The sequence below is a fragment of the Chinchilla lanigera genome, unplaced genomic scaffold, assembly GCF_000276665.1.
Source record: "Chinchilla lanigera isolate Chin_1 unplaced genomic scaffold, ChiLan1.0 scaffold00031, whole genome shotgun sequence".
NCBI lineage: Eukaryota > Metazoa > Chordata > Mammalia > Rodentia > Chinchillidae > Chinchilla > Chinchilla lanigera.
The window spans coordinates 2270021-2284112 of NW_004955432.1; positions in this window are offsets into that span (position 1 = coordinate 2270021).

Genomic DNA, 14092 nt, shown 5'->3' on the forward strand with positions numbered 1-14092 from the left:
AGAGGAAAGTAACCAAGACACAATTATAAACATATAATCACCAAGCAACGCACCCAACTTCATTAAACAAACACTACAGGACATAAGAGGTCAGATAAACAGCCATGTAATTAGAGTAAGGAACCTCAAAACACCACTATCACAAATAGGCAGATCAACTAGACAAAAAAAACAACAAAAATATCTGAGTTGAACCAAACCATTGAATAAATGGACTTAACAGATATCTATAGAGTATTCAACTCAACATTAGATTACCCATTCTTTTGAGCAGCACATGGAAAATATTTCTCAAAAATAGATCACACTGTAGCCGATAAAGTAAGCTCAAGTAAATGTAAAAGAATTGAAATCATACCATGCATATTATCAGATCATATGGCAATGAAACTAGAACTAAATGGCAAAAGAAATTACCAAACATAGGCAAATACATGGAAATTAAACAATATATTCTTAAATAATCAATGGGGCACAGAAGAAATACAGAAACAAATAAGTTCCTAGAATTAAATGATAATGCCAGTACAACATACCAGGACTTTGGGGACAGAGTGTACTGAGTTAATAATATGCCTCAGTTATTGTGGGCTGATCAGGTCCACAATCTCACAAAGGAGTGTATGGCAAACGCTAAATAAAAAGAGGAAAACTGATTGACTTCAGGGCTCCAAGGGGATCAAATCTATCTCACAGAATTTGAGATTCTCTCAAGGCTAAGACCAAGGCCTTCTCTGGGTGACCCACATTTATTTAGTTATCAGAAGAAGGGAGGGGAGTACTCAAGAAGAATGGAACCACTCAAGGACTTCTCAAAGTAAGGTATTAAATTAATCCACCCAAGGAATGAGGTGCCTGAGGCTACAGTCTGTCTAGTTGAGACTAGATCCAAGTGTCATCTGCTGTGATTTTTGTCTTATTCTTTGAAGCTTTCCAGCTTTATCCACCATTATGGGCCTTAGTAGGGGTTAGTAGCTCACAGAGTTTCACTTACTGAGTTCACTGCCCATCTCCAGACAAGGAGACTAGGCCTCGGACAGACTCATCAGTAAACATAAAAAGCCAGTTGGCTAGTTTAAGTCCTGCTCAGGGCTGCTACACAGTAGTCTCCATCAGTTCCTCCTTTTTGTTTTTGTAATTGTAGCAATTTAAACATGACTAGCATTGTCGGGTTTGGCATTCTCTGTAGAAGACTAAGAACAGAAGTAAAAGGTACAAGCATGTTAATATCATCAGTCCATTGTAGAATCCATGATTGTCTATTGGCAGCAAATTTCACTACTGGTGCGAAGATCTCATCTCTCTATGGCCACATGTTCCAAAATGGCATCCATAATGATGATTTATGACAAGTTATGAATTCACTTTACGAGGTGGATCTGGTGGATCCTGGTAGAAGGAATCTAGCATATTTACCGTTGGTTTCATCTGTATAGTTTCTTAGAGTTTGGCAGCCTGTAGGCAAGAATAGCCAATATTTTGGAGGAGTTAGTATTACTATGGTTTTGTTTTATACATCTGGTGGTTATACTTTTCTGCTGGATGTTCAACACCAAGTTAAAGTGAGACCTGTATTAATTAAAGTTAACTTCTTGCTATCAAGGTCAGATAAATCTTCTCAGAATTTACCCTGCAAGTTGCTTTCTTTGAAAGCTTGGGAGATATTTTTCTCCTGGTGACTCTTGTTAGGCACACTGTACACCATAGAATCACTTTCCTCTGTGGTCCCACAGTCTCCTTGATCAGAAGATCAGGGACTCAACTAAGTTATAGGATGTTGCAGCAGAGATTCTCTTATGTCCTGGGTCCTTACTGACCTCACAGGGCTAGGGCCAAAATACTGACTCTGCTGTCAGCCCATCTATCTTTCTAATTTTTGGTCTCCAAACCTCAGTTATTGCACATTCAGAAGAGTAGGTTAATGACATTACATTGTAGTGGGAGCACCTTGAAATATAAAGTATAGCCAGAGAATTGTTATTTTTTACCAACCAAGGATGTTCTAGTAGTTGAATTCCTATAGAATGCTAACAGAAAACAGTTATATTGTTTACAGAGAAAATCTAAACTCAAAATCCATATATAGTAGTGTAGCATAACAGGCATGATGACATTTTTGCAATATATTTAAATCTCCATCTTGAATAGAATAACCTTTATAGTCAATCATCCCTACCTAATATGAAAGAAGTCTTTACCTAATTTGTTGTCCTTTATAGGATGTCATTGAAGAAGTTTGTAGCATTGTCTGGGCTGTTCAATAACTAAGCATCTCTAAATGTAGTGCCACATACATAGCATACACATCACATAGGTTTTTGTTAAAAATTATCATTTGACTGATGATCTTATGTTGTCTTGACATGAATCTCTTATTACAAATATTTGGGGCACAAAAGAAAGGCAGATGAGTATAAACAATCCCTGTACTGCATTTTAGAATACTGTAAATTTGGAAGGCATGAGTACATTTAATACTCCATGAAATTAACAATAGAGAATTGTCATTATTTTGTTTCCTAATTTAGTTTTGTAGCACCAAGAACATTTTTAAATCAGAAAACCTTACTGTTGTATTTTTGAAAACTTAACCTTTTGATGATGACCAATGTAAATATACAATATATATTTGAACAGTATTTATTGGGGTGTGGCCCAAAGACTATTGAAGTTATTGGGGCTTCCCATTAATGAACAAGAACTGGAAGAATGTTTCCAGGCATCTGTTTCCTTATTCATCAATTGGAGTTTTGTCCAATAGTTTCTTCTCATCCTAAAAGACTTTTGTTTAATTATCTTAACAAATTTTTTATAACCGATGAAAACACAATATCAATACTTAACACATTAAATTTGAGAGATTCTCAAGTCATAGTACATAAAAAACAATATACATGACATTTATAAAACCAATGTCGACATCCTTTTGACCAGCTGGCAACCTTGGTGGAAGCATATCCTTAATTTTAGATGACATTTGTCTCTAAGTCAAATTAAATTACGGACAAATGCTTCAAAAATACAAAAATACAGAAAGACAAAAATTTTGTTGAATTCAAATGAAACAGTTGTTTACAGATTGGACTGAGAGACAAACAAACAAAGAGAGGCACACAAGACAATTTGCCTATAAAATCAGAGTGCACTCAAATATGTGCTTGGCCAAATTAAATTATAATAATTTTTATAATTTTTTAAAGTTTGTAATTATAAAAAGACTAGTGGTAATTTTTAAAAAAAACATAGGTCAATTAGCAGATCTCTTGTAAGAAGAATTTTTTAAATAACAAAAACTTTTCATCTAATTTAGTATCAGTTCTGTCTGGTTCATGATAAATCATAGGTGGAGAATCTACCCAATAGGATACTGCCAGTGGAACCATTGCCTGTCTGATTGGCAAGTCCCTGGAGACAAGCCTCATGGGAGGGCTTGTCCTCTGGATGGCTCAGATCAGCAGAGCCATGACATGGGACTGTCTCCAGGGTCAGTCATGTCTTTTGTCAAAGTTGTACGTTCCTGGATGGCAGCCAACTTGTGGATCCATCACCTGTCAGGATACAAGTGTAACCTCTTCCTCACACTATTAACTGAACTGGTCCTTCCCATTTCCCTGTACTGATGTCGTTCCAAAGCACTTGAGCCCTATGTTGAGCATCAACATGGGATGTTGACCAATGAAGTTCCACAGGGGTCAATTCTTTGTCTGCAGCTGGATTTCAAGAGTTTAGAGAAAAAATGGTTAAATCTAACTGTGCTTTTGGGGATAAGTGCATTTTTTATTTCTGTTTTATAGTTGAGTTTTAAGAGGTAGGTGTACTCTTTCTAAGATTTTTTCCATTGTCAATATCTACAGTCCTTGTCTGAGGTAACCATGAATTATATTTGGTGACCACTTGTAACATTCTTGTTAGGTCTTTTTTGGGCACATGAGCCCCTGAGCATTTAAGCAAACCGTGGAGCAGCTTTATGTATCTTTGCTCCTTGGTTGAAAAATTTTGGCCCATTTTACATCCAGGTAAAAATAGTTTGTTCACAGCAGGAAGACTTACCCAATTCCTTGTGGAAAGTTTCTCCTTCCTCCTTCCTCCAGGTGTCCCCAGTGAAGTTTTCATCCTGTGACCATCTCTGTCTGCCACAATTTCCACTGTAGGTAGACTTATTCATTCAGGCTAAATATTTCCAATCCGAGGACTATATGGGTCTATTTGGGTACCAGTTATCAGGTTAAAAATATCTCTTAGTTATTGTGGGCGGATCAGGTCCACAATCTCCTGGGCCAATGTATGGTGAAAGCTAAATAAAAAGAGGAAATGGTATGATTTCAGGAGGACCAAAACCCTCTCACAGAATTTGAGATTCTCTCAGGGTTAAAACCAAGACCTTCTTTGGGTGGCCTGTATTTATTTAGTTATCAGAAGAAGGGAGGGGAGTACTTCACAAACCTCTATGCCAATAAATAGGAGAATTCAGAAGAAATGGATTGATTCTTGTGTGCACATAAATTTCCAAAACTGAACCAAGAAAATATTTAAAAAGTAGACAAAAAGCCTGTCAACTAAGACTAATCCAGTTCCTGATATATTCCCTATAAATTCTATAATAAGGTCTAGGAAGGTCTCATGCTAATACTCCTCAAACTCCTTAATAAAATAGAGGGGGAAAGAAATCTCCCAAAGTAATTCCTGGAAGCAAGCATTACTCTGATTTCAAAACCAGACAAGGATCAATCCAAAAAGGAGAACTATAGGCCAATCTTTTTAATGAATGTAGATGCAAATTCCTCAATAAGATCCTGGCAAACAGGATGCAACAAATCATCAAAAAAATCACACACCATGACAAAGTAAGCCTCATTCCAAGAATGCAAAGATGATTCAACACTTGTCAACCAGTAAATTCAATACATGACATAAACACAAGCAAGGACAAAAATCACATGAACATATGAATTGGTCTAGAAAAAGATTTTGGCAAAAGCTAATATCCACTCATGATAATAACCCTTAGAAAATAGTTACAGAAGGACTTTATCCCAATGTTACCAAAGTCACTTATGACAAAGCTTAAATCTAGAAAAACTGACAACTTTTCTTCTAAAATCAGGCACAAAACAAGGATGTCCACTATTCACTCCTGTTCATCATAGTCCTTGAAACATTAGCCAGAGCAATCAAGCAAGAGAAAGAAATTTAAAAAATACATATAGGAAAGGAAAAAGTCAAGTTATCACTATTTGCAGGTGACCTAATCATCTACATAAAAGACCCAAAATATTACACTAAACAATTACTGGAATTAATGGTAAAACTTAGTAATGTAGTAGGATATAAATCAATACATGAAAATCAATAACATTCTTGCACATCAAGAACTCACTGAGAAAGAAATTAGCAAAACAGTACTATTCACTAAAGCATAAAGAAAAATTAAATACTTATGAATTAACCAAACCCAGGAAGTGAAAGAACTTTACTATGAAAAGTACAGTACTCTGAAAAAGTAGATTAAAGAGGATAAAAGAAAATGGAAAGATATCTCTTGTTCTTTGGTAGGCAGTACCAATGTATTCAAATTGGCCACATTTCTAAAACTGATATAGAGATTTAACACAATCCCAATAAAAATACCAATAGCATTTCTCATAGATCCAATGAAAATAATCTTTAATTTCATATAGAACAAAAAGTGACTCAGAACAGTTAAAGCTGGGTATCAGGAGCAAAGCAGGAGGCATCATAATCTTGATTTGAAGTTATAGTACAAAGCTATAGTGACAAAAAATACAGCACAATACTGACACAAAAACAGACAGGCAGATCAGTGGAACAGAACAGATGAAGCAGAAGAAACTCCAGTCAAGTTCAACTATTATATCTTTGACAAAGGGGCCAGAAACATACTGAAGGAAAGACAGCCTCTTTAACAAATAGTGCTAGGAAAACTGGCTTTCCACATGCAGAAGATTGAGTCTAAACCCATATATCTCACCATGTACCAAACTGAAATCAAAGTGGATCAAAAATAAATTTTAAAATACAAACAATATGATGCTGGAAGATAAAGTAGGTAAAACTGGTGAAGAAATTAATGTAGGCAAACACATCCTGAATACAACGCCAATGGCAAAAGAATTAACACCAAGAATCAAGAAAATCAATATCAAATTGAAAAGCTTCTCCACAGTAAAAGCAACAACCAAGAAAGAGAAGAGACAACCTACAGAATGAGAAAAAATTTTTACAGCTATTCCTTAGACAGAGAACTAACACATAGCATATTTAGAGAATTACTCCCAAAATAAAAAAACCCAACCAAAAATGAACAACAAATAGGCACTTTTGTGAAGAAGTACAAGTGGCCAAGAAATACGTAAAAAATGTTCAAAATCTCTGACCATTGAAGAAATATAAATCAAAACAACACTGAGATTCTATCTTACTCCAGAAAAAAGTGGCTATTGTCAAGAACTCAAGTAATAAGAAATGTTGATAAAGCTGCAAGGAAAAGGGAACCAGTATGCATTGTTGGTGGGAACACTGACTAGTACAAACACTATGGGAATATCAGTGTGGAGATTGCTTAAAATCTTAAAACTAGAAATTCCTTTTGACCTCGCTATTCCCCTTCAGTGACACATGCATATCTGTGTTTATAGTTCATGTTTATAGCAGCACAATTCACAATATTTACATGCTGGGAATGGCCTGTTTGCCCATTAACAGATAAACAGAAAAAGAAAATGAGGTATTAAACACAATGGAGTACTATTCTGTCCTAAACCAGGATACACTTGAGTCATTCCTAGGAAAATAGATGCACCTTGAAACCATATTTTAAGTGAAATATCTCAGAAACACAAACTTAAATATTGTATAACTTATATTATAAACTGAAATTTAATTAAAGAGAAACATAAAAGATAACAGGAAATAGAGAAATCCTTTCCAAATTGGAAGGGGATCAAAATAAAGAAGGAGAGGGAAAGGAAGGAAAGAAAAGTGATTGAAGAAAGAATTGAGATGTGTTATTTCTATGTATTTACTACCCACAGTGAATGTATTCACTATGCAATACAAACATTTACTAATAGAAAATAAAAAGTGGAAAAAAATCATAGTATAGATCCAAATTCACAAGACCCTGCAGTGTGTGGTTCTGTACTGATATAATACAAAACTAGACCCAGAATAAATCTCTCTCTCTCCCTCCCTCCCTCCCTCCCTCTCTCTTCTCTCTCTTGCAGTACTAGGGGTGATATAATAGCTGTTTTATTTTTTAGACAAGTTCTTGATAAATTTCTAAGTTTCCCAGGCTAGACTTGAACCTGCAATCATTCTGCCTCAGACTCTGAGAGTGCTGGTATTACAGGCATGTGCCACTGTTTCTGCGTTGATTTAGATGTTTGTCATGTGACCTGTTAGCTTTAGTCAGGCTACATTAAGAAACATGAATTGTCTTTTATTCTTAAAGCTCATGGCTTTCAGGGGGATCAGTCTCCCCCTTCACTCCTCCCTTCCTTCCTCTAATCCTTGTAATCAATTTACACTATCTCAGATTTTTCTATCAAGAAGTCTATAAAATGTATCTATACAGAGACATGTTTTCATGAAACTGGATGATGTGAAATACAGAAAAATCTTAAATGATGCTAGAAGAAAATGAGACAGGATGTAAAGAGGAATAAAAATCAACATGGCGGATGCTGTCTCATAACCAACAGAAGACAATAAACAATGTAAATAATACTTCCAAAGACTGGAGAAACATGGCTGCCATCGTAAGGAACAATACCAAACACCCCAAATTAAGGAAAGAAAGGTTTGTTTAGCTCACAGTTCATAGAAGTTTCAGTCCATAATCAGTTGGCTCCATGGCAGGTGGCATGGCACAGGGGCAACACTTCAAGGTGGCAGAAGACAGCAAAAGCAGCAAGAGCAAAAGGGGGGGGATACAAATGGTTGTGAACAAAGCAAGTTCAAAATCCAGCATGGCAACCATAAAGTCCTATAGTTCCATGTCCAGCATCTGAAGCAATCTGTGGCAAATTGTGAGATCCAAAGAGTTTGAGTGACTCCACCCCTGTGGCACTTCTGGTGGTTACAGCTCCCACATCTCTCTTAAGCCCATTTTGCTCCCTCCTTGCAGTTTTCCTTAGATGATCCATGTTCTTGGCTTTCCCAAACTTCTGGGGTCTCCCCTGTACCTTCAGTTTCACACTCACAGCTTCACACACTGCCCTCTCAGGGACAAACTGAACTTCCTGTCAGATAGAAGTGTTCTTAGTAACTCTTACACTCAGCATGCACCTAAAATCAGCAACAAGTGGATGATGCCATGGTCTGCTGAATGTTATTTAAAAGTATGGGAAAATAAGAACCTTACATGCAAAAACACAAACAACAACAAAAATTAAAAGTTTTCTCTTCATTAAACCTTAGTGAATGAATTACCAAACACTTTTGAAGGGAAAGAACTGGATACTAGAAAAGGAATAATGAGAAAATAGATGTTAGAAGAGAGTTGAGTAGTTCTGAAGAGTAGTATTCTGTGTGACTTTGTAAACCATGACAGGGAATGTTGATTTTGTCTTATATGAAACAAGCAAAAATTAATTATTAATAGGAGAAAATAGGTTAACAGAACTCAAAATGCATTTTTAAAAAATCTCCTAGAAGACAGAAGAAAAAAGTAAAAAAGTCTAGTTCTATTCTAAGAGGCTAGTTCTATTCTAGTTCTATTCTTAAAATTTAAATAATATGATTTTCAGGAAAAGAAAACAATAAATCAACAAAATATAGGTATACCTCAGTTCATGACCTAGCAGGTTTATGACTGGACTAACAAGCCACTGTTCAGATTTTATTTCGAACAGTTCTGTACATCTTGTTTATAGAGGCTCAAAATATTTGGTACAGTATACCTTGTTTATACAGTCCTGTAATTTTTGCTGGTTGTACTGTACAAAACAGTATTATAATTTTATGTTTTGTTATACATTATAGTACATTACAGTTATGCAACTTGATGACTTTGCATTTATTTGAGAGGAGATTTAGTTAAGTAACCAAGAGCCTGAGTTTGAATGAATGATAATTAGAAAACTAAGCAAGCAAACCAAAAGACAATCATTAACCCCTAAGAAAATAAAATACTTTGCGGGAAAGGAAAATAATCACCATTTGTTATATGCCTCAGATCCAAGTAGTATTTTCATTGTTTGACTAATGTAGAAGCTGAGTAACATTGACTTTGTCTTCTAGGGGACAATTTGACTGTGGAAAGGGAAATGTTAGAGAACAGAAATTTCCCAAAATCCAGGGATTTAGTGATACATGTGGATTCTTGGAGCAGAACTGAACCGATTCCCTCCAATTACTGCAGGAAGAGGTGGACTGTAGGGATTGCCTATGGCATGTCAGGGCACATTCTGCGTTAGGCATAGGATTCTCAATTGTGGCTACTCATATTTCCTAGGTTTCAATAGATCTTGGAATTTATGAATTGCCCTAGGAAAGGGAAGGGGAACTCTGGTTATTTTAGTTACTTTTCTCTCATTACAGAGACAAAATATTCAATGCCCCAAATTAAGGAAGGAAATGTTTATTTAGCTCACAGTTTGTGGATGTTTTAGTCCACAATTAGCTAGCTCCAAGGAGGGTGGCATGGCAGAGGAGCAACACTTCAAGGCAATAGAAAACAACAAAAGCAACAAGAACAAAAGGACGAGAGCAAGCCTCTTTTCTTCCCTTATATAGTGCAGGACACCTGCCCTAGGGTGGGTGTAGCACTAAGACCATCTCAGGGCCATCCTCTTGCATGGGCTCAGGATGTTTACAAAGTGAGGACCCTGTCCCCCATCTGAGTCACTTAGTTAAAGTTCTAAACTTCTCAAGTTGACACAATGAGTAAACCATTACAACAACCTAGGATGTAAACAGCCACCTTAGAGCATCTCTTCTACACCCAAGGATGTAGAACTGCTAAGATGCTTAGTTAAGTTTCTAAACTTCTCAAGTTGCCACATTGTATCAACCATAGTAGTGATGAAGGCCAAAATCGGTTTTTCTTCTCCAAGATGTGAGCAGATATAGCCTCATTGAAAGGAAGTGAAGATGTGACATTTTGCACACTTAGGTTGGTAGCTACAAATCCATATCTACAATAGGGGGAGAGAGTGAAATTGTTCTCAAGGAGATTGTTATGTTCTTTGTTTGAAAATTGGCAAATGTGTGTGGACAAGTCAAATTAGCCCATATTGTAAACAGAAGCAACATAAGCCCACATGGGAAGTAATTTTAGTAGTTAATGAGTATTTAAAATATTGCTATCAACACCACAGGGGTTGTTAATTAACATAAAGGACATTAATTTTGACTGTAGTGACTGATTTTGAAGACTGATCATTAGAAATATTGTATGGACATCATCATTCTTGTGTGACAGTCAGCAAGTTGTGGCCAGTCCAGCTTTCTAAAGCCAAGAGGACACTTTTCAGAGTTCAGAGCTCTATTGCCCTTCCCTGTCACCTGCTCTGAACAGAAGCTAGCTGGCCCTGCTGTGCATATGTCATTACATCTGCTTTTGAATCAGGAAGAAAAAGTTCCTGATCCCAATAATCAGACATATAATCTTGATAATAAATATTCTTTGTTTGGAAGAATTTGGTGAAAACCTTGCTTTCATTATAAAACATCACTTTAAATGGCAGACAGACGTGAAGACTTTTGGCCTTATGTAGTGCCAACCATGGGAGGTCACCAAAGAACTTGACATTCCACAAGTGGTGAAATATGTGCAGGTCTTATTGCAGGAGCTCTTCCTAAATTCCTTTTCTCCCATCCGCAGAACTCCATTGCTAACACTTCCTTCCACCTACAGTCTCATTTTCCACAAGGCAGAAGGAGACTGGGATTGGGAACTCTGGAGACCCGGGAAAGTACCAAAAAGACCTCCCTGGCAGTTTTGGCTTGATTTGGGCACCAGTTCAGTGGCCAAAGGCTTACTGTGTCTTTAGTGACTAAAGTCCCCCTCATTGTACCTCACCTCTCAAGTTCAATTTTCTAGAGACTGTCTGATCTCCTTGAACATTGAATCTTGACTTTAGCTCCTGCTGCTAATCTCATTCCTACAGATCTTGACCACTAAATTGTTTTCTACCAGTCTTTGAGGGATTTGAAGCCAAGATCCTAAAGCCTCGGTCACTAGGCCAGCTCAAACCCTAGCTGGAAGCTTTCCTTATGCCAACCAGGTAGCTGCCTTTCTGGCTATTTCCTGGAGCTGGGCCCCTGTGTTCTTCAATCTTAAAGGACATGAGGATTAAATGAGTTAATATATGAACCTCTTTGCCAAATCATAAGCACTATATTTACCAGTTAATTTATTTTTGACTTAACTTTTTGGGAAATTAAATATCTTTCATTGGCTCAACTTTCCTGTATATAAGCTATAGCAATAACAGTACCTGCTTCCTAGGACAGGTGTAAGATTTCTATGAATTAAAATAGTATTTTGGGGTGAATAGTAGCCCTTCAGAAGTTACATTCATATCCTAATACTATAAATATTACCTTAGGTAACAAAATGCATAATAATATAAACATCTTAAGGAGACTTATCCTACACTTTTGTCTGGATCTGAAATGTCCTCCAAAGGCTTATGTGTTGAGGGTTATATCCCCAGTCTATGGCACTACTGTGAGGTGATGAAAATTTCAGGAGGTGAAGCTAAGTGGAAGGAAATTAGGTAATTGAGATAATGCTGTTGAAGGGGCTATTAGAATCCAGGCTTTTCTCTTTCTCTCTGCTTCCCAGCTGCCACGAGATGAATAAGTCTTCTGCAGCATGTGCTCTATGATGTACCATGCTACCATAGAACCAAAACAACAAAGCAAAGACTAAAACCTCTAATGGAAAGTAATATACATACGTAACACTCTGGCACACAATGAGAAATCTTTTTATTAGGTGATGCATTATAAAACTATGTCAGATTTGATAAGGTTATTAATAACAAGATTTCAGAAGTATTATTCCTATCTAAGAAATCAGGTATCCTTATGGGTGCATGAAAAGTGTTTTAGAGAGGAAAGGCTAGATGGGCTGTACAGAGAAGTGAGGAACTGGAACACTTGACTTCAGGGCTGGAATTTTTATTGAACCACTGCAATTGCACCAACAGTAGTAATATATGGTGAAGTGTGGGAAAAGGTATGACCTCTAATAACCAAAATTGGGTTCTGCCTAGCCAGGGCTGTATTAAACTTTTCTCCTTTAGTCCAGTTTCCTTGAGGGGAGTTCATGGCTTGATCTCACAGGGACATATACACCTATTTGGAATTTTGAATAGATTTTCATGCCCCTTATACAGCTTTGAAATCCCCAAATTCTTTCTGATCTTTAATCTTGTCATATATATTTTTCTAATCCAATGAAGATACATCTATATCACAAAGAGACAGTGTTCAAAAGGCATTGTTTGAGGACCTGAGGTTTGGATGGTCTATAGTTAAACCTTAGGTTCCCAAAGCATATACGAGGAAGGCTGTGCCTTTCAGAGAGTTAAGGAGAAGATGCAAGACACCAAGAACCGAACGTGTGAAACACTGAGGAACAAATTTGGCCAGTTCCTTGTACCCTTGGGTCATCCACATCCTCAAGGCTTCTCCAGCCCTAAGATGCCAAAGTACACATTTCTCATGGGAGGTGTCTTATGGCCTGATGTCTTAGAGGCTTAGATGTCTCTTCGCTCCGTGCCATCCAACATAGTAGACACTAGCCACGTGTGGTTATTGAAATGTAAACTAGTTGAAATTAAATGCAGTTTCAAATTCAGTTGTTCAGTCACACTGGCTACATGTGGCTAGAAGTTACTACACTGGACAACAGAGATAGAACACTGATTTAAATTTAGGAATTAAAGCAATAGATAAGGACACTGTAGCTATCCTAAATACGTCAAAAGTGTCAGATCTGTGGAAAGATCAGCCAGGGAACTTGTACCTAAGGCCACTTACTCTCATTCCCCTCAACCACTGAACATGGCAGCATCCACAGCCACCATATCTAAACACACATGCTCTTGCATTTAAAACAAGAGCACAGTATGCTTTGTGGAAATTCTATACCATTTTTAAAAAGTAAACATGTCACTTTAAGTCTCTCATTAGGAGGATGTTATTTATTGTAAGACATCATTTTATTAAATACACTGTAGTACAAGAGACTTTCCATGTCAGGTTGAGAGAAGCTGGTCACATGATATACAAACAAAACTTTTTTTAAACACTGTATTCAGGTGTCACTTTGAAATCAGCCAAGATGCAGTGGGTCTTAGTAAAGCAATCGACCTCAAAACAGATTGCAAAACAAGAACTGTTAAGTATCAGCACAGAGACAGCACATTAAAAGGAAAATAAACCAAATGAAAAGAGAGAGAGTTCCAAATACCAGGTCACCATTGAAGGGGCAATGTATCTGCAGAGAGATATTGAAATAAGTGTGTCTACGGCCTGGATATATACAAACAGCTCTCCAGATACAGAAGCAAATGCAGAGCATCCACACCTCTAGGCAGATTTGTAAATAAGAGTGAGGATCAAAGGGATGCAAGGAGCAATATTTCACCATGATTTAGTAATTTGTCAAGGGATTACATATTTAAAATCCACATTGAATTCAAAGGCCTTGTATTTAAAACATTTCCAGCTGTTTTATACATTTAAAAAGCAATAGTAAGATGTAAAAGCTGCAAGATATAGAGGCCTTTACATTTCATTTTCTCCAATTTCTCTCCCTGTTCAAACACATGGTTACTAGCAGCTTTTTGCTTTCTCTAATGTGTTCAATATTCAGCCAACTTTCACTCAAGATCATTTGTATTAATGCACAGACCAAATAAGTAAAACAAACAGACCTGGCCTAGAATGCATAGATTGAAAATCAGCATTCTCCTCTTTTCCCATTCTGTCACCTGAGATGTGTGTTAGGATGGCAGAATAGTTGCTTGGTTGTGGTTGTGATATTCACAGTGTTTTGCCTGCAACACATATACATATATGGTTTCTTTTCTTCTTCTTCTTCTTTTTTTTTTTT